The 18,433-nt window shown below is 38.9% G+C and overlaps 1 protein-coding gene across 2 annotated transcripts in view; it reads left to right on the top strand.

The window, feature by feature from the left end:
- EFCAB11 (EF-hand calcium binding domain 11) overlaps positions 1-18,433 on the top strand; it is a 144,738-nt gene that overhangs the window by 56,047 nt on the left and 70,258 nt on the right. The gene's annotated exons all lie outside the window — the stretch shown is intronic.

Genomic DNA, 18,433 nt, shown 5'->3' with positions numbered 1-18,433 from the left:
TAGTTTTGTTGACTGTATCCTTTGCTGTGCAAAAGCGTCTTATCTTGATGAAGTCCCAATAGTTCATTTTTGCTTTTGTTTCTTTTGCCTTTGTGGATGTATCTTGTAAGAAGTTACTGTGGCCAAGTTCAAAAAGGGTGCCTAAGTATTTCTAACCACTATTGTTCTTCTCTTGAATATCATTTAGAAGGTGTAAGCTAAATATTTCTTTTCATGTGATGTAAAAGCATATTGTCAGGAAATAGTGGTATAACTTAATGAACATGCCACTGAATCTCAACGTTTTTATTTCACCTATTATTTATGAAAGAAACAATACAATGTTTTATGTTTTCATCAAGGTATTATTTTGGCTTTAAAGATTTTATTTATTTATTCATGAGGGAGAGAGAAAGAGAGAGGCAGAGACACAGGCAGAGGGAGAAGCAGGCTCCATGCAGGAAGCCCAATTTGAGACTCGATTCCGGGACCCTGGGATCACGCCCTGAGCCAAAGGCAGATGCTCAACCACTGAGCCACCCAGGCGTCCCTTCATCGAGGTATTATATCTAAAAATCACTTATGTTGAACTTGACTTCAAGATATTACAGTGCATTTTTACTAATATCTAATGTAAAATAATTTAACTATGAGTATTGATAGTGCTCCAAGGAAGGCCACCACCAGATTCAATGATTCACTAGAAGGACTCTGCCTATAATTTACTTATGGCTACAATTTGTTACAGAGAAAGGATATGAAACAAAATTAACAAAGGGAAAGGCAAATGGGGTGTAGTCCAGGGGAAACCAGGTGCTAGCTTCTGAGGATCGCCTCCCAGTGAAATCACACAGGACATGCTTAATTTTTCCAGCAGCAAGTTGTGACAATATGTGTGAAGTGTTGCCAACCTGAAACTCATTCAAGACTCAGCACCCGGGGTTTTTATTGTGAGATGATAATGTAGACAGTCTCTACCTGGCATGTACCAAAGATCCAGACTCCCAGAAGGAAAGCAGGTGTTCTTCATAAACCATATTGCACAAACAGTTTTAGGCACGGCAGTCATATGAGTTAATGTTAGTGAAAAACTTCTGAAAATCCAAGTTTCCAGATGCCAGCCAAAGGCGAGCCTCATAAGCAGGATGGCAATCAGTCCTGCTGTGTTAACTGTTTTCTGTGCATGGAGTCACCACTAAAGTTTTTAAAGCACCTACTGTGTAGCAAGCACTATTTATTCATTTCATCCTCACAATAGCTATTTCCTGGATAAAGAACTGAGAAAGATTAAGATACTTGTCCAAGGTTGCACAGGTAAATCAGGATTCAAATTTGGAGTTCAGATTTTATGATTTATCAAATGATTTATTGTGTTTTTTCTTTTAATTTTCATTTTGTCCCATCTCATGGATAAGATGCTTCATAAAACTGGGATTTTAAAAAAATTGTCATCATATAACCTGTTTTAATCTTCAATGTTTCATGGGTCTTAATTTTCAGGTTTGGAAAATCACTCTAATTATCATGCAAAACTTTCCTGATTTCATAAACTTTTCTCAGCCTTTGTGTTTCTGGATTAGAAGATCTGAATAGTTTTTTTTTTTTTTTTTTCTTTCCGTATCCCTACAGACTGCTTGTTTGGTCCTTGACCACTAATTTAGTTCCACTACTTCTTTAGACTTCCTTTCAGTATCTCTTGAGCTGTAGCAATCAGAACTGCAAACAGAAGGTATCACTGCATCATGGTTTATGAACAAAGACAGGGCAGCATTTTCAGCATTTCATTTCCTTCCTTGTAATTCTCATCATCGTGCTAGCAGTATTGTCTACTCAGTAGATTGGACAATGACTTAGGGAATGGTCTTTAAATGCCCCTAGGTGGCCATCTGGGATATAGCTAATAACTGGCATGACTGTTGGAGCTTGCGTCTCTGTAAGTGTACTTTAGATTATTTCTTTTCTGATTGAAATGAAGAGATCCACTATTTACTATATCCATTCCCAAGAAAATACATTATAGCTTCAAGAAAAGTCTGAATGTTAACACATGTGCTGAAATATGATACAGATGTTTAATGTCCTACTGTAATATTACTTCACTGTTCAGAGTCACCTGCTTTTTTGATCCCTGCCTAAGCCTGCTTGCTTTATTCCATAACACCTGTTCCCAAGAATATATTTACAGCCTGTTGTCTTTTCTAAATGGTTAGTACATACATTAGAAAAGGGTTGATTTTTACCCATGTCATTCAGTAAATACCTTAAAGATTCCCTATTACTTATTTTCAGTGTTATTTTATTTCAGCATAACAACATAATAGTTGTTTTTATTTAAATACCATATAAGAAGTCTTGATATATGACTGAGATATGACATTTAAATATCCATGGATAGCAAACAAGTTATTTCTAGCTTTAATTTTTCCAAAAAAATAGTAAAACTTTCAAACTACTGAGTGATATTAAATGTTCTTGTTACTTCTATAGGCTTAGAGAGCATATGTCTATTTTTTATGCTTATCTTGAGCATCTAGTTTTTCAAGACTTTTGCTGCCTTCTATTCTGGTCTTTGCATTCGTGGCTCCCTGTTTAAACACTGCATTAAAAGAAGAGTCTTCCCTATCCAAAGTGACTTCCCCCTAACCCCCTCCCTGAATAAATCTCTACTACTGGTAGAGATTTATCATTTACAGCACTTACCAATCTGTGAGACTATCTTTTGTCTTTGCATATTGTTTCTTTCTCAAACTTGACTATAATAGCTCCATGAGAGCAGTAATGTTACCTATTCTATCTTGATTACCTCTGGGGATCCCTGGGTGGCGCAGCAGTTTGGCGCCTGCCTTTGGCCCAGGGCGCGATCCTGGAGACCCAAGATCGAATCCCACATCGGGCTCCCGGTGCATGGAGCCTGCTTCTCCCTCTGCCTGTGTCTCTGCCTCTCTCTCTCTCTCTCTGTGTGTGTGACTATCATAAATAAATAAAAATTAAAAAAAAAAAGAAAGATAAATCTATATTTTATTTATCCACTTGCCTATGGATGGGTGTTGATACTGTTTTTAGTGACTATTTAAACTAAATACTGCAGTAAGCTTTCTGGTACCTTTTCAACTGTACACAAGAATTTCTCAAGGGCAGTGCTTTACAATCTTTTCACCTTATTGCACTCATAGACAATAAGTATGTATAAAGCGCATTTAGGTAAACAGACAAGTTGCTTTTGACCGTCTGCCTGCTCAAGAGGCTTTGGGGCTCAAGATCTTATAAACCATCCATAGCAGAGTTTTGGGAAGCTGTGTTCTAGGGCAGTGACCTTTTGTATTTCTCTGAAAGTATTCTTAAAAATAATGTACTTCCTTGTGCATTTTTAGACTGATAACTAATCCTTTCTCAATGGTTGCATATGATTTCCAATGTGTTATAAATATTGACTCTTTAAAATAAAACTATTCTCTTAAATGTATTCCTTGGAATCTAAATATCATTGTGATTCGATACACATCATTTTTCTTTTGAAAATGTGTAAGCATTTAAAGTGATGTGAACAGATTCTTAACAATTTGAAAATTTAGATTATTTTTGAACTCCAATATCTATTTATTTTCTCCTACTAAATTTTATCCTAATGCAATATTTTTTCATCATTTTGGTTTTCTTTCACTTCTCATTTTTAAAAATCAGATTTATTAAGGTATAATTTATATATAGAATTCTCCATTAATAGGTATAGTCATATGAATTTTGACAAATGTATATGGCTGTGTAACCAGTACCAAATCAACATATAAAATATCTCTCTTCCTTTCAGTTCTCTACCTCCCAATCTCTGATACCACTGATCTTATTTCTATGTCTATATCATTGCCTCTTCCAGACTGTCATATAAATGGAATCACCCAGTATGTGATCTTTTGTATTGGTTTTTCTCACATGACGATGCATTTGAAATTCATCCACATTGTTGCATTTGTCAATGGTTAGTTCCTGATTGTTGCTAAGTCACATGTTCTTGTATGAATTCTCCTACAGTTTATTCATTTACCAGTTGATGGACATTGGGTTGTTTCCAGTTTGCGGCAATTATGAATAACCGCTATAAACATTTTGTTCTAGTTTTTGTTTGGGTATTTGTCTTCATTTCTTTTGGGCTCATAAATGCAACTTCTGAGTCACACGATAGGTTCATGTTTTAATTTTCTAAGAAACTGGCAAACTATTTTACTTTCTCACTAGTAAGATTTAAGACTTCCAGTTACAGTTCATTGTTACTGGCACTTGGTATTGCTAATTTTTTGTTTTGTTTTTGTTTTTAGCCATTTCTAATAGGTGTATTGTGGCATCTCCTTGTACTCTTTAATTTTTACTTCCCCAAATGATTTAAATAATTTTTCTTGTCCTTGTTAGCCATCCATATCTCTTGTAATGAAGAATGTGTTCAAGTCTTTTGCCCATATTTTTATTTGTTTGTTTTGTTTTGTTTTTTTTTTGCCTATATTTTTTTTAAAAAATTATGTACTAAGTTGCAAGAGATTTTTATATATGCTAGATACAGGTTCAGTGTATGACTTTTATTTTCATTTTCTGAACTTTTTTTTTTAGAAAACAAAAGTCTTTTTTTTTATTTTTTATTTTTTTATTTATGATAGTCACAGAGAGAGAGAGGCAGAGACATAGGCAGAGGGAGAAGCAGGCTCCATGCACTGGGAGCCTGATGTGGGATTCGATCCCGGGTCTCCAGGATCGCGCCCTGGGCCAAAGGCAGGCTCCAAACCGCTGCGCCACCCAGGGATCCCAGAAAACAAAAGTCTTTTATTTTAAAATCCAAGTTATCAATATTTAAATGATTCTTTTTTTTTTTTTTGGTCTTACCTTAGAAATCTTTGCCTAATGCCAAGTATGATGGTTAATTTTATGTTTGAATTGGGCTAGGCCATGGTACCCAGTTTCTGATCAAACAGCAGTCCAAATGCTGCAAAAAGATATTTTTAAGATATAATAACAGTTAAATCAGTAGACTGAGTAAAGCAAATTACCCTTCTTGATGTGGGTGAGCCTTCTCTAATTAGATCAGTTGAAGGACACAAGAAAACAGACTGAAGTCCTCCAAGAAAGAAAGGTTTCTGCCTTTTAACTACCTTTGGACTTGAGAGACTATAACAGCAACCCTTCCCTGGACTTCCTGTTATTTTACATTGGTCTGTTTGTCTATCCTTGTGCCAATACCACCCTTCTAATTATATGGCTTTCTAATAAGTTTTGATAATCTAGTAGTATAATTCTTACAGCTTTGTAATCTTTTTGAATTGTCTTGACTGTTTTTAACTCGTGTAAATTTTCACACTTACATTAACTACTATGTTCTACTGCCTCATAAGTGATACTTGCTTTCATTTTAGTGAAATAGCCAAGATACAAGCCAACTAACCTCAAAGGAATTTATAACAGACACAGTTGGCATATTTTTGTCATTCATTTTCTTTTAAGTAGTTAACATTTTTTTCCATTTAATTGTTTACTTTTTATTATCATTTTTCAACTTACCCTAAACCACCTTCAAAAGAAAAGAAATAGAGAAGCAAATTCTCAGTTTATTTATTTATTTATTTTTAAAGGTTTTATTTATTTATTCTTGAGAGATACAGAGAGAAAGGCAGAGACACAGGCAAAGGGAGAAACAGGCTCCCTGCAAAGAGCCCGATGTGGGACTCGATCCTGGATCCTGGGATCATGCCCTGAGCCAAAGGCAGATGCTCAATGGCTGAGCTACTCAGGTATCCCGCAAGTTCTCAGTTTAGAATCGATTTATTTTTTTTTAATTTTTATTTATATATGTATTATAGTCACAGAGAGAGAGAGAGAGAGGCAGAGACACAGGCAGAGGGAGAAGCAGGCTCCATGCACCAGGAGCCCGATGTGGGACTCGATCCCGGGTCTCCAGGATCACACCCTGGGCCAAAGGCAGGCGCTAAACCGCTGCGCCACCCAGGGATCCCCCTAGAATCGATTTAAAATCTAGTGGGAACCTTTGATTATGAGGTCAATTAGTTTGAGTCCTTTCACTTGACTATGCAATCCAGTACGCAAGAGAAAGGAGTCCTACAACAAATATTAAGAAAGGTATACTTGTAAAATTTAGAATAAATGGAAATCAAAAAAGTCATCAATAGGCCAGATGTGGAAGAGAACATACTAGTAGTAACATGGACACCCATTACACCTCTGACATTTCTGATAGAACAGATTTGTTCCGGAGAGTTTATGCATATTGAATTTGGTTCGATGTTCTGTAACACTGTGACTTCCCTGTGTTGTAATAGGGGAAGAAGCATTACTTGGCTTTCTTTAGAATTAGAGTAGTAAGACCTCATAAAGTTATGGCCAGATTGAGTCAAACTGAGTATCACGGGATACTGAATCATAAACCTATCCACACTTACTTAGAAATCATTGTCTCCAAGAATCCATATGAGCCCAACGGTACAAATTAGCTTGGTTTGGTAAAGGTAAAGCCTGCTCTTTGCCTTCTTCAGAATTATTTAGTCAGACATGTATATAAAAGAAAATTACGGGCAGCCACGGGTGGCTTAGTGGTTTAGTGCCTCCTTCAGCCCAGGGCCTGATCCTGGAGACCTGGGATCAAGTCCGATGTCGGGCTCCCTGCATGGAGCCTGCTTCTCCCTCCGCCTGTGTCTCTGCCTCTCTCTCTCTCTCTCTCTCTCTGTGTGTGTGTGTGTCTCATGAATAAATAAATAAAATCTTTTTAAAAATTACATGTTTATAGTAATTGAGGTGTTTGGTTTTTTGTTTGGTTTGTACAGGAGGAGATTTTTTTTTTTTTGGCAGCTTATCATAGCTAAATAAATACACTGTAGGTCATTGAAAAATAGAACAAATTAATGTCAAGTAAGTGATGTGGTTTCATAAGACTATACCATAGTTGATATAATCACTAAAGTAAATAGGTGATATTGGGAAGAAAGCAATAATGGGTGCTGTGGTCCTGAAACAAACCAGCATCTGGAACAACAAAAGTGATGAAAGGAAAATAATAAAAAATGACCTAAATTTCATCAAAGAAGAGGTGTCTTTCTAATGTCTTTAAATACAAATCAAAGAAGTAAGACAAAGAGAACAGACCAAAAAGAAAATAGTCATGTGAAATCAGTCTGTTCATCAGAGCTTAACAAAAACAATGGGGCGTAGAAAAAGATGGGGATAAATATTGACTACAATAGCTACTATGTCATGATCAGAGGACAGGAAGATGGGTGTGTTGGCAGAAAGAAAGGTCAAAAGAAAGAAAGTGCAGTTGAGGTCAATTCCAATGAGGTAAAGGAGTATAGGAAGATAATTCCATGTGGGCCATGTTCAAAGGTAATGAATGTATATCCTACCGTTGTGCACATTGCTTAGCAACACGCAATTTAAAAAAAGAATGAAAAAGGAGCTACAAAAAGCAATTAAAGGAAGAAAGAGGCATATGCCTTGTAAAGTGATCAGGTACAAGGTGAAAATGAGAAGAGCCAAGATGAAAAGTGAATTTAGACCTCGAAGAAGGCTCAGATAAAGATCCACATTTGTTAATTGTCTCTCAGGCCAATTAAAAAAATAGTTAGACCCTGAATGGTAATAACTGCCCAAAGTAGACATATTGATTGCCACCAAAAATATACTCCATACCCTTTTGTGTGAAACATTGAAAATAGATTTAGATATTCATATGGTTTAATATTTTAAGAAAGTGTATTTTAATTTCGTACGACAAAAGCTGATCTGTGAAAATGATTATTTTAAAAATATTATTTAGGAAGGCATTTGGCAATGATTTCCTTCCTTCATTTTCTTATTTCAGATATGGATTGTTGCTTTGTACCTATCTAATACCTTATTTAAAATATTTGGACAGTGGGTAGCAACCAGCATGTTTGTAAAGTTCAAAAGTACCTTTATGTAAATAAAATAATAGCTTCTAAAGGCCAGTAGACGCATTTAAAAATAAGCAAATAAATCGATTCATCCCATACTCAGCAGTGAAGATGGAATGCATTCCCAGTATATGAATTTAGATTTGACCCTGTAAACACTGAAAGCAAGACAAACCCCCAATACCACAGTTACCACGGGCTTCACCTGCTGAAAGATACTGTCTCAAAGTATTCTTCAGAACGATCTCTTAGTAGGTCCCAACTGCAGGCTAGAATCTGTCTTCTGACTTTTGAAGGAGCAGAGTCTCTAGTCTTTTTCTTCCCTACCCATGAAGTAAGTGATCAGCATTCCATAGTGTCGGAGAGAAGGCACAGACTTAATTACAGACATACAAACGATTAAACAAAAAATGGTAATAATCAGGCTCTTTTTATTACTGAGTTCCGGGACCTGAATGTCATCACTCATGATATGGCATAACAGCACTTTCTGCCAATTAGAGTCCTTACTGCTCACTGTTTGGAGAGCGGTAAATTAAAGTGCACAGTTGGCTCTCAAAATAGTTACTCAGTGTCTTAATATATGAAGGGGTGCCTTTTGAGACCCTCTGTTTTTGAGATAGTACTCAAAATTTACCCATTGCTAAAGCTGAGTACTTCTAATTAAAGCAGCAGATCAAAACAACTGCTGTACCCTTTCATAGAGTAAAATACCACATCATTAAGTTTGAGATACATTGATTCTTGGGCACCATCATGTTATGTACCACTAATGAAAGAAAAAATTCTACCCATTAAACTATGACACAATGCTAAGATATACCAATGGTTATAAACTGCATCACAATTTTAAAGATTTTTAAAATTGTTGGAAAAGCATCCTGAGAGTCCATGAAATCAGATAATATGCACCCTAAGCCCAAACAAACATTTTGTGGCCACCCAGTTCTGAATTGTTTGCAGATTTTGTGTATTTAATAACTATCTCCACCCGGTTTACTTTATTTTGCCTTTTAAAACCCTCTTCTTGGCTTCGATACTCTATTTCTCAGGATGTAACTTTGACTTTGCTCAAAAACCAGTTTTGGCCATCTCCTTGTAGAGTTGGGTCTCTGACCCTCTCGGTGACACATCCTTCTCTGACCTATCTGTGCCTCCCAAGAGGGTGTAGATGTGCACTATGAATGCCCACTGGGCTCTTTCTCACCTTGTGAGCAGAACCTGGTCATCAGGGCATGATGTTCTCTACACAGCCATGGAAGAGCTTCCATTCAGTATTGGTTGAGCTTCCTGAAAGTGCCTTCTGGCGTCATGTGGATGCTCTAGGTTACAACATTGGCTTATCCCTGGAGGCAAGGAATTTGCAGTCTGGTGGGAGAGTCCATGCACAGAAAGCAACTAGATTTCACCTCATTTTAGCCATGACAGGCAGCTCCATGAGGGAATAAAGCTCCTCTTCACCTCCTTCTTGATGTACCATTCCCCTCTTCTTTTCCCCTGACCCAGTGGACCCCCTTCATAACATGAAAGGGGTGTGATTTCCCACACATTGCAGAGAAGCCTATGAGGAATTATCCACAAGTGGGCCACCTGTGCCCATGAGCACACTTTGGACAGGAAGTTGCTCTAATTCAAATCCGCCACCCCGAACAGGAGCAGGAAAAAGTCATCATGAGGATGATGTTTGAAGTCTTGGAGAGAGAATGCTTCAGGGAGGCCCTGTGCCCCCTGACCTTAGGATATGATCCCTTGCAGCTCCTATCTGCTTCATAGTTCTGTTCCCTTCCTTCCCCTGGCCCCAGCACCACCACTGCTGGGAATAAGCATAGAACCCACTCTGGACCCAGCATCCAGCTCAGCCAGGCTTCTTGCAAGGGTGTCCTTGCCTTGTTTCTGAACTCAGTACAGCATAGCTTTCACCTCCTGAGAGCTCTGCTGAATGATTTTGCTGAGTTCCTCCGTAATCTCCTAATTGTCAAATTCAGTGGACAATCAAACTTCTCATCTCTGACCTCTTTTCAACATTCAGCTCTGGTGACCACCCCCTCCTTGGAACACCTTTTCCATGGTGTCTGTGTCAGTTCTCGGGCCTGGGCCTACCTTTAACAGCCTTTCCTTTCTGTATCCTTCGGTGGCTGGCCCAGGTCTGCCTACATGATTCTTGCAATTTTCTCCCCTTTATCAACATCCTTCCTCTGGAGATTTTATTCACAGTCTCTCCTTCCATGTGGAAGACACCTGGTTCCACGTCTTAATCTCAGTCCTGTTTTCTCAGATTCAGACCCATAGCTTTGTCCTGCTAAACATCTTTCTCTGGGTGCCTCCTTTGACTCCTCAAATTCTACATGTTCTAAATGCTTTATATTGTTTCTCAGACCTGATCTTTTCCTGTATTACTTTTTTTTGGTTCATGAATTCACCATTTACCCAGTTATCCACACCAGAATCCTCTAAATCAATTGCTTTCCTTGACCACTTGTAACCAACTGGTTACCAGATCTGTCCTACTGCCCATATCTGTCTCAGATTTTTTTCCTCCTCACCATCCTTGATTCACGACACGTTCGTTTGCTATAATGATCAAATGATCGGCTTCAACAACAGAAATTTATTTTCTTAAAATTCTGGAGGTTGGAAGTCTGATTTCAAGTCATCAGCAGGGTTGTTTCTTTTTTCTGAGTCCTGTGTACTTGGCTCACAAATAGCTGGTCTCTCTGTGTGTCTGTGTCCTGTTTCCCTCTTCTTAGAAAACCAGTCATAGCAGATTAGGACCCACCCTAATGACCTCATTTTAAGCTGATTAACTCTTTAAAGACCCTATCTCCAGACAGAGTCACATGAAATCCTGACATTTAGGATTTCAACATGAATTTTAGGGGACACAATTCATGCCATAACAGATGTCCTTATCGTGTCCTTACTAGCTAATGTGTGCTCTCTTCATTAGTTTCCCTACTTCTGGTATCATCTCCCTTCTAATGTATCCTCCATACCACCATCTGAGAGATTAATCTGATTTCAGATATGAGCACATTACTCTCCCTGCTTCAAACTCGTTAATGGCTCCCAGTCACATAGAGTACAACATCTAGGTTCCTTCAAAGGGCATTCTTCCATGTTCTGACTCAGCCACCATCCTATTTATGCTCTATTCTAACCACTTTGAGATATTAAAATCCCCTAAAGGTTTTGAACCCGCACCTCTGTGCCTTTGCACACACAGTATTCTATATCTGGAATATTCTTCACCATACCTTCCTGTGCTGGCCCTAACTCAAATTTTTAAGACTCCGTGTAGGTAGCACATTCTGGAGGAAATCTTACCGTAGAGTAACCAGGAAGAGATACGACAAATAACAATAGTACCAACTTAAGGAAATTGTTAATATATGAAAAAACATCCCTTTCATATAATGTAGTGAAAGAATATGTTAAATGTAAATTAAGCTAGTCGTTAAAGATTTTTTTTTATTTAAATTCAATTAGCCAACATATAGTACATCATTTGTTTCAGATGTAGTTTGCAATAATTCGTTATAGATTTTTCTCATTCTGCAGAGCCCCTGGAGCTCTCCTAAAGGACAGATTAGGAACCTTTCGTCTTCCTTTTCACCATTTTCTTAGCCATCAGCTCAGGATCGTCATCCTACTTAATCATTTCCTGACACCTTCCTGAGTTGGGAGTCCACAGGGTTGTGGGGAGGTTCAGAGCACTACCTCTCAGCAGTCTCTGTTCTTTTGCTCTAGACACACAGTAACAATGCAGCTTCCCCCACAGCTTTTCTGAAAATAGGAGCACAAATTGCAAGAAATGCAGTACAAATTGGGAGATGTCAGTCCATTAGGAGTGGTGCGGGAAATCTGCTGGAGTCAGGGGGAAGAGGTGTAAATTGCAGGATAATATAAAGGGGAGGTCAGCCCGTTAGTAATGCAAGGAATATGATGGACTTAAAGAAAAGGTATAAATTATGGGGTATTGTAAAGAAGAGGTCAGTACATTAGTAACATGGGAAAACTGGCAGATTTGGGAGGAAAAGGTGCAAATTGTAGGATAATGTGAGGTAGGGGCTTCACTATAACGATGAGCTTCCATCGTATCAAGGAGGCTTGTTGGCCACTGGCTAGAACATTCAGTATTTTTATAGTTTCATCTTATAACAGATCTTTATGACTTTTAGAATTCTTGATTAAATTCCAAGCTCATATTACAGAGCAAAATTACTATTCTTGCCCAAGAGAGGAAAAACACTGAGTCAGAAAGATTCCCTCAAAACTTCTGAATGTCTGAACCTATAAACCTCATATTTGTCAATATAAACCTTTTTGGGAACCCTTTGTTGCACACAGACACATACTCTTCCAAGAGGCTTTATGAACAGGACTGTCATTTCTGGGTTCAAGATACAATTTAAAACAATACAATAAAGCTTTTAAACAATTTTCAAGTATAACAGATAATAAGCCATTTTTCTCAATGGAACTCTCTTGTGTCTAAACATCTTATGAACAAGGCATTGACTTACATTTGTTCCAGGATATCTTTTCAAAGATGTTTGGATAGTGAACAGGCTTAGAAGATAGAGTTAAGGTCTCATTCCAGAACAAAAAGCGGGCATGCTTACCAACTATTTTAAAAGACTTGGGCTCCCTAAACTCAAGCTTCCCTTCTGTAATGCAACCCCCTCTGTATGTGTAAATATCTATCAGGGCTCATCTGCATCATCCCATAGGACTTGTGGGTAAAGGGAACTGACACAAATGTGCTGACCCTCACGCTGCTGGCTGTGCCATGAGTAATGGAGTCCTTTGCCTGTGAACCAGTAATCCTGGGTCTTCTGCCAGTGTCCATGAATCCATGGCAGTCTGCCTTGGTAGCTTGCAGGGAGGCTGAATTCCCAGATCCTTCACAGTTCTTAACAGTTTTATCAACAAGGATGGGATGCTGACAGTGACATGGCTTTCTGGAAGAAGGATGAGGAAATCATGGTCCCTAACAGGATTTGAAGAAAGTCCATGAGAATTAGTAGCAAATATGTTGTCCAAATTAGATGGTCAACCAGGCAGTAAAGGTCCTCTGCTTTGTTACTTGTTAATAAAGAGGAACTGGGGAGGTGGTTGTAGTACAGTCATAGAGAGGTGCCCAGACAGTGTCTCTACGTTGTTGCTAACTCCACTCAGGGCAAGAGGACCTCCTCACCAATAGGGGAGTCAACCTCGAGTCTGTTCTGTAGTAACAACTAGTACAAAGATTCATATCAGTGGCAGAAAGTTCTACCTCTTTTTCAGACAACAGCTATATAGACGGACACCTATGCTGAGTGAGAATGAAGGGAAATATGTGACCGCTATGGCAGAGCCTGAAAGTGGCCCTAAAACTGGCTGATTCTCTTGGGAGATGAGGAGCAGGGCACAAAACGCCTATTAAGGAAGAATGGCAACAGCTAAGCCATCTTATAGCTCAGCTCCACCCACTTTCTGTGGTGCAAACTGTAGATGCGTTTGGAGATAAGGTCTCAAAGTTTTTGAAAAGCAAGGGAATGATAAATTCAAAATTCAGGAGAGTGATTACTTCTGAAGGTTAGGCACAGGGCTGCGATCAGGAAGGACCACACAGGTAGCTACAACATTGCTGGTCCCTTTCTAGTTAAGTCAGGGGGTGACTTTGCAAGTCTTGGTTTTATTATCATGCTTCACAATGCAACTATTTGTTACATATATTCACTCTTTATATGTCTTCACTATGACATAATAAATTTTTGCAACAAGCTTAGGGAAATTTAGTTTGTGGTTAGAATTACTGGATTGCTATGAATTACAACATATTTGTTGGATTTTCATGTGGATTTTAGTGGGGTGGAGAATAATGTCTTCCCATAAGAACCCTACTGCATCCAACAGGAAAATGGTATATCTGCATGTCTTCATGGGAGAAATCCTGGAGAGGTTCAGTGTTTTACCCTTTTGGATGGTAGATATGTCATGAAATTAGTGATCCCGTTTATCTGCATATTTACTGTCTGCAGTTTTAGTTACCTGCACTCCACTTCAATCCAGAAGCAGATGATCCTCCTTCTGAATGTATCTTGAGGTCAATAGAAGCTTCACACTACATCACAATGCCTGTGTCATTCACCTCATCTCATCACATAGGCATTTTGTCATCTCACATCATCACAAGAACATCTATTGCAGCACAATAAGATATTTTGAGAGAGACCACGTTCACCTAACTTTTATTAAAATACATTGTTAAAATTTTCTGTATAATTAGCTATTGCTGGTACTGGCATACCTCGTTTTATTGCACTTTGCTTTATTACACTTTGCAAGTATTACATTTTTTTACAAATTGAAGATTTGTGGCAACCCTGCATCAAACAAGTCTATTGGCACCATTTTCCCAATAGCATTTGCTCACTTCATGTTTCTATCACATTTTGGTAATTCTTGTACTATTCCAAACTTTCCATCATTATTGTTACAATGATCTATAATCAGTGATTATGACTTGCTGAAAGCTTGATTGATGGTTAGCATTTTTAGCAATAAGTTTTTTTTAAATTAAGGTGTGCACATTGGGTTTTCTTTAGATTCTTGCTATTGCACACTTAATAGACTACAAGTAGAGTGTAAATATAACTTTTTTGTGCACCAGGAAACCAAAAATTCATTTCAGTTTCTTAATTGTGATATTCACTTTATTGCAGTGGTTTGGAACCAACCCACAGTATCTCTGGGGTATGTCTGTAATCTCTTACTGTGCCTAACTTATAAACTAAACTTTACCATAGGTATGTATGTATAGGAAAAAATAGTATGAATAGGGTTTGGTACTATCTGCTAATTTAGACACCCCTGGGGTCTTGGAACAAATCCCCTGTGGATAAGGAGGGACTGTTGCCTTGCAAATTAAGTGCTCTCATATTTGCTCAAGCTAAGACTAATTAGAAATTATTTTAGTTTGAGGTCTAATTCTAGATACAGTTCATTTCCATCATTATAGAAACAGCTTATGAATGCTTTCTATATTTATAATGCTGAGGGGACATTACCCAGGCATTTGAGAAATTGGGAAAATATTATGTGTACTCTACCAACTTCACTGTCCTTGGGAATTGGGGAAGCCCATCTCATTTCCCTTCCAAATTCTATCTTCTGTATCATCAGGAAAGAGAGGAGTTCTCCAAACCTGTCTCAGGAGGCAAGACCCTAAAGAGAGTTTTGTTTCTTGTGTCCCCTAAGAATGAGTGTATCTCCTTGCTGACAACTTAGCCTACAATGAAGCTGAGGCTTCTGGGGGCTGCTTTCTTTATCATGTGTGGGAGCATTAGCACACTTCTTGGTCTTGCTGACCTTGAAAGTTAAGTCACTAGATTCTTTGTGAGGTCACCCTTAAGATGTTGTCATTATACTACTAGCTCAATACTTTTATCACCTATTTTGGACCAAACGTGGTTAGCACTTTTTTTCATTTATCCTTTATAGCAACGAGTGGTGGCTGTTATCACCGTGCACCATTTTATACTGAAGCAGAACTCATGTTCTCCAAACCAGAATGCAAAGTAGGTCTTACAGATTATAAAACTCATTCTTTTAACAATACCAGAGCCTTGTCATTTAATCCACTAATTCTAATAATATCATGGAAGCGTATAAAATTTTTTACCTGGTGGAAGTCAGAATGCCACAAGGTTTGGTGATCAGAAGTGGTGTGGAAAGGACAACTGGGCCAAGCTCTGTGGCCTTTGGGCTACCCTGCACCCCAGGGTAGCCTCTCTTGAATGAATCTCATACTTTTTCTTCTCATCCAAACATTGTCATCAGTATCTGGGTGGTTAAAGTCTTTGAATAAGCTGGATTTATCATTCCTAAAGTGTGACGGGTGAAGGGAACAGGCATGTGAGATTTTTGGCTAAGTGTAATTATATTTCCTTACCATGCTGGACGGAGACCAAGTGTCCACACATTTGTTTCTATGAGAAAGCAAGCAGGATTTGAACAATGCCTGGTTTCCGGTATTCTTGTGAATGGTGTGAATGTCATTTTCCCCTGGTCCTAATGAGGGAAGTCAATTACTTAATGTGAAACGGGTATCAAAGGCAGAGTTGGAAGTGTCTTTATCCTTGGCTTGCAGATTTGTCTTTATTTGGCCACAGGAAAAATAAATAAAGGCTTTAATCTGACTTATAGAATGCTTAAAAGAAGGAACTGCCATGTAGAGATAGGAGCAAGTCTCCCCTAGAAGGGACCTCAGGCTGACAGCATGGTTGAAGATGAGTACTTGGTGCTTGAGAACCCGGGAAGAGAACTCCCCAGTTGCAGTGTTTTCAGGAGAGCATTTTACATAAGATAGTCCACTATCTAATTCTAGTTGTCTTTTCATATAGGTACTTCTGTGTGCCTCGTTTCGGTGGGGCTTGATGCAAAAATCCCAATATCTTTCCTTGTAGTAAGAATATTTCATATCATGAACTCTTCCTGAGGACCACACAGTCTTGTACACAGTGATGGTTGAAATCTAATGCTTCATTTGAAGGCCACTCCATCCTACAAACTGCATGAAGGCCTTGGAAGCTGATCAAAAAGAAATTTTTATTTTCTCTCAGTCCTTCTGGGCTTCTCCTCAGGGCCAGTTCTTCGATTCAGTGATCAGATCACACAGTATTGATCCACCAGCTAAACAGTTATTTACTGCACACTTATAATGGGCATAGTTCAGAATTTTCCTGTTTGGAAGAAACAAAGAAAGTTTGTCCCCAGCTAAGAATGGATTTATTTCCAAAGTTTGGGGAAGTTGAATCTGGAACCTAGCATGTAAGGCTCAGAAAGTATAATAAAATAATGCTTAATTTCCGAGGCTAGTCCAGTAGGCATCTTTAATTCCTGATGTGGTTGACCCATACCCCTAAAGCCTATGTGTCCTGTTAGTGTTAAAATATAAGAAGAAAAAGGAGGAGCAGTCTCTTCTCTGTTTTTCTGGGCTCTAAGGCTCACCCGTTCTTCATTGTCTTCCCAAGGTCCCCAGGGTCCTTGTACCATGCTGTTCTAAAATCACTAGCTGCTCATCTGCCACTCTGCGTCCCATCAAAACTCTAATTTCCTCATTGTACTTGATCTCAGGTGGATGATAGTAGGGAAATACTTTGATTAAACTAATTCACACTAAAGTATGCATGACTAATAATAGCCCCTTCATCCTCCCAGAGGCATTTGCATTATTTAAAAAATGCTTATTAAACAAGTATGGATTATTCAGGACCTAAAATAAGGTGAAAGAAAAGATTAAGGCAGAGCAAGGGAAGTTATGTTGGGATATAACAGGGAAGAACAGCTCAACGTGGAGTTTGCTCTGTGGGGCTAGCTTCCCTAAGGCAGTCCTGCTTCTTATCACTTCTTTGTGCTGTTTTTGAACTCATTAGTTCTAGAAAAGGCCAAGTGTTAATATATAATATAGTAAGGCAGCAGTAGAAGCTCCATTGGGGATGAGGTTTGGGGAGTGGGCTGGCAAGGGCTAGAGTTATTGGCTGAGGACATCAGTGACCCAGTGATTATAGGGGTGAATTATGTGTAAGGCATGGACACTGGCCTCAGGAAAGAGACACAGGTGTCACAGTCAATAGAGACCAGAAATCATGAGATCCTTGAGCAAATTCAGGCCCTATCAACTGATGATGAGCAAATAGCCCTGTTCCTGCCTTCGCACTTTGGTATAGTCAAATCAGGAAAGTAGACCTTAGGTAAATAATTACTTTAAAATTAGACCATCAGAAGTCTCTCTCCCTGCCACATTAGATTAAGCAAAGGGTATCATAACTGCCATAAGGGCCCTGATTGACCTGGGCGTTGGAGTGGCTTCTCTCCAGGGAGAGGTTGTCAGGAAAGACCTGGGATCCTGTCGGGTCAACCCATGAAGAGAGTGGGGACAGCCAGGCCACGTGGAGAGCATCTTAGGCAAATTGCACAGTGTTTGCAAAACCTGGTGGAGAAAGAATCCATGGTGCCTATGAGGAACTGCCAGTGAGGCTTGCAGAGGGAGGACCCATGGCCACAGGAGCCCAGAGACAAACAAAGCTACAGTGTTGTAGCCGCATCAGAGGCTTGGGACCTCAAAGATCTAGGGCCTGACTTTAAACTTTTTTGTTATGTTAAAGATTTTATTTATTTATAGACAGAGGCAGAGGGAGAAGCAGGCTCCCTGTGGGGAGCCTGATGCAGGACTTGATCCCATGACCCCGGGATCACACCCTGAGCCGAAGGCAGACGCTCAACCTCTGAGCCACCCGGGTGCCCCTTGACTTTAAGCTTTTAAGCAAAGGAGTGACTGTGTGGCCCTGACTATACGTGTAACTGAGGTTTAGAGAAGGGAAATCTATTCATAAACTAAAATCTAAAAAAGATAAAAAATAAAATTAAATTAAATTAAAATCTGAGGGGAGCACAGGATACGCTGTTGTTGCCTCCTCTGTGTGATTTGTGATTTGAGGGCTGCCCATCAAGGCCCCCACTCCAAAGTATCTTTCCTGTCACCC

The sequence above is a fragment of the Vulpes vulpes genome, unplaced genomic scaffold (assembly GCF_048418805.1).
Source record: "Vulpes vulpes isolate BD-2025 unplaced genomic scaffold, VulVul3 u000000644, whole genome shotgun sequence".
Lineage (NCBI taxonomy): Eukaryota > Metazoa > Chordata > Mammalia > Carnivora > Canidae > Vulpes > Vulpes vulpes.
Note: the sequence above shows the minus strand (reverse complement) of the source record. Positions and strands in the feature narration are given on the sequence as shown.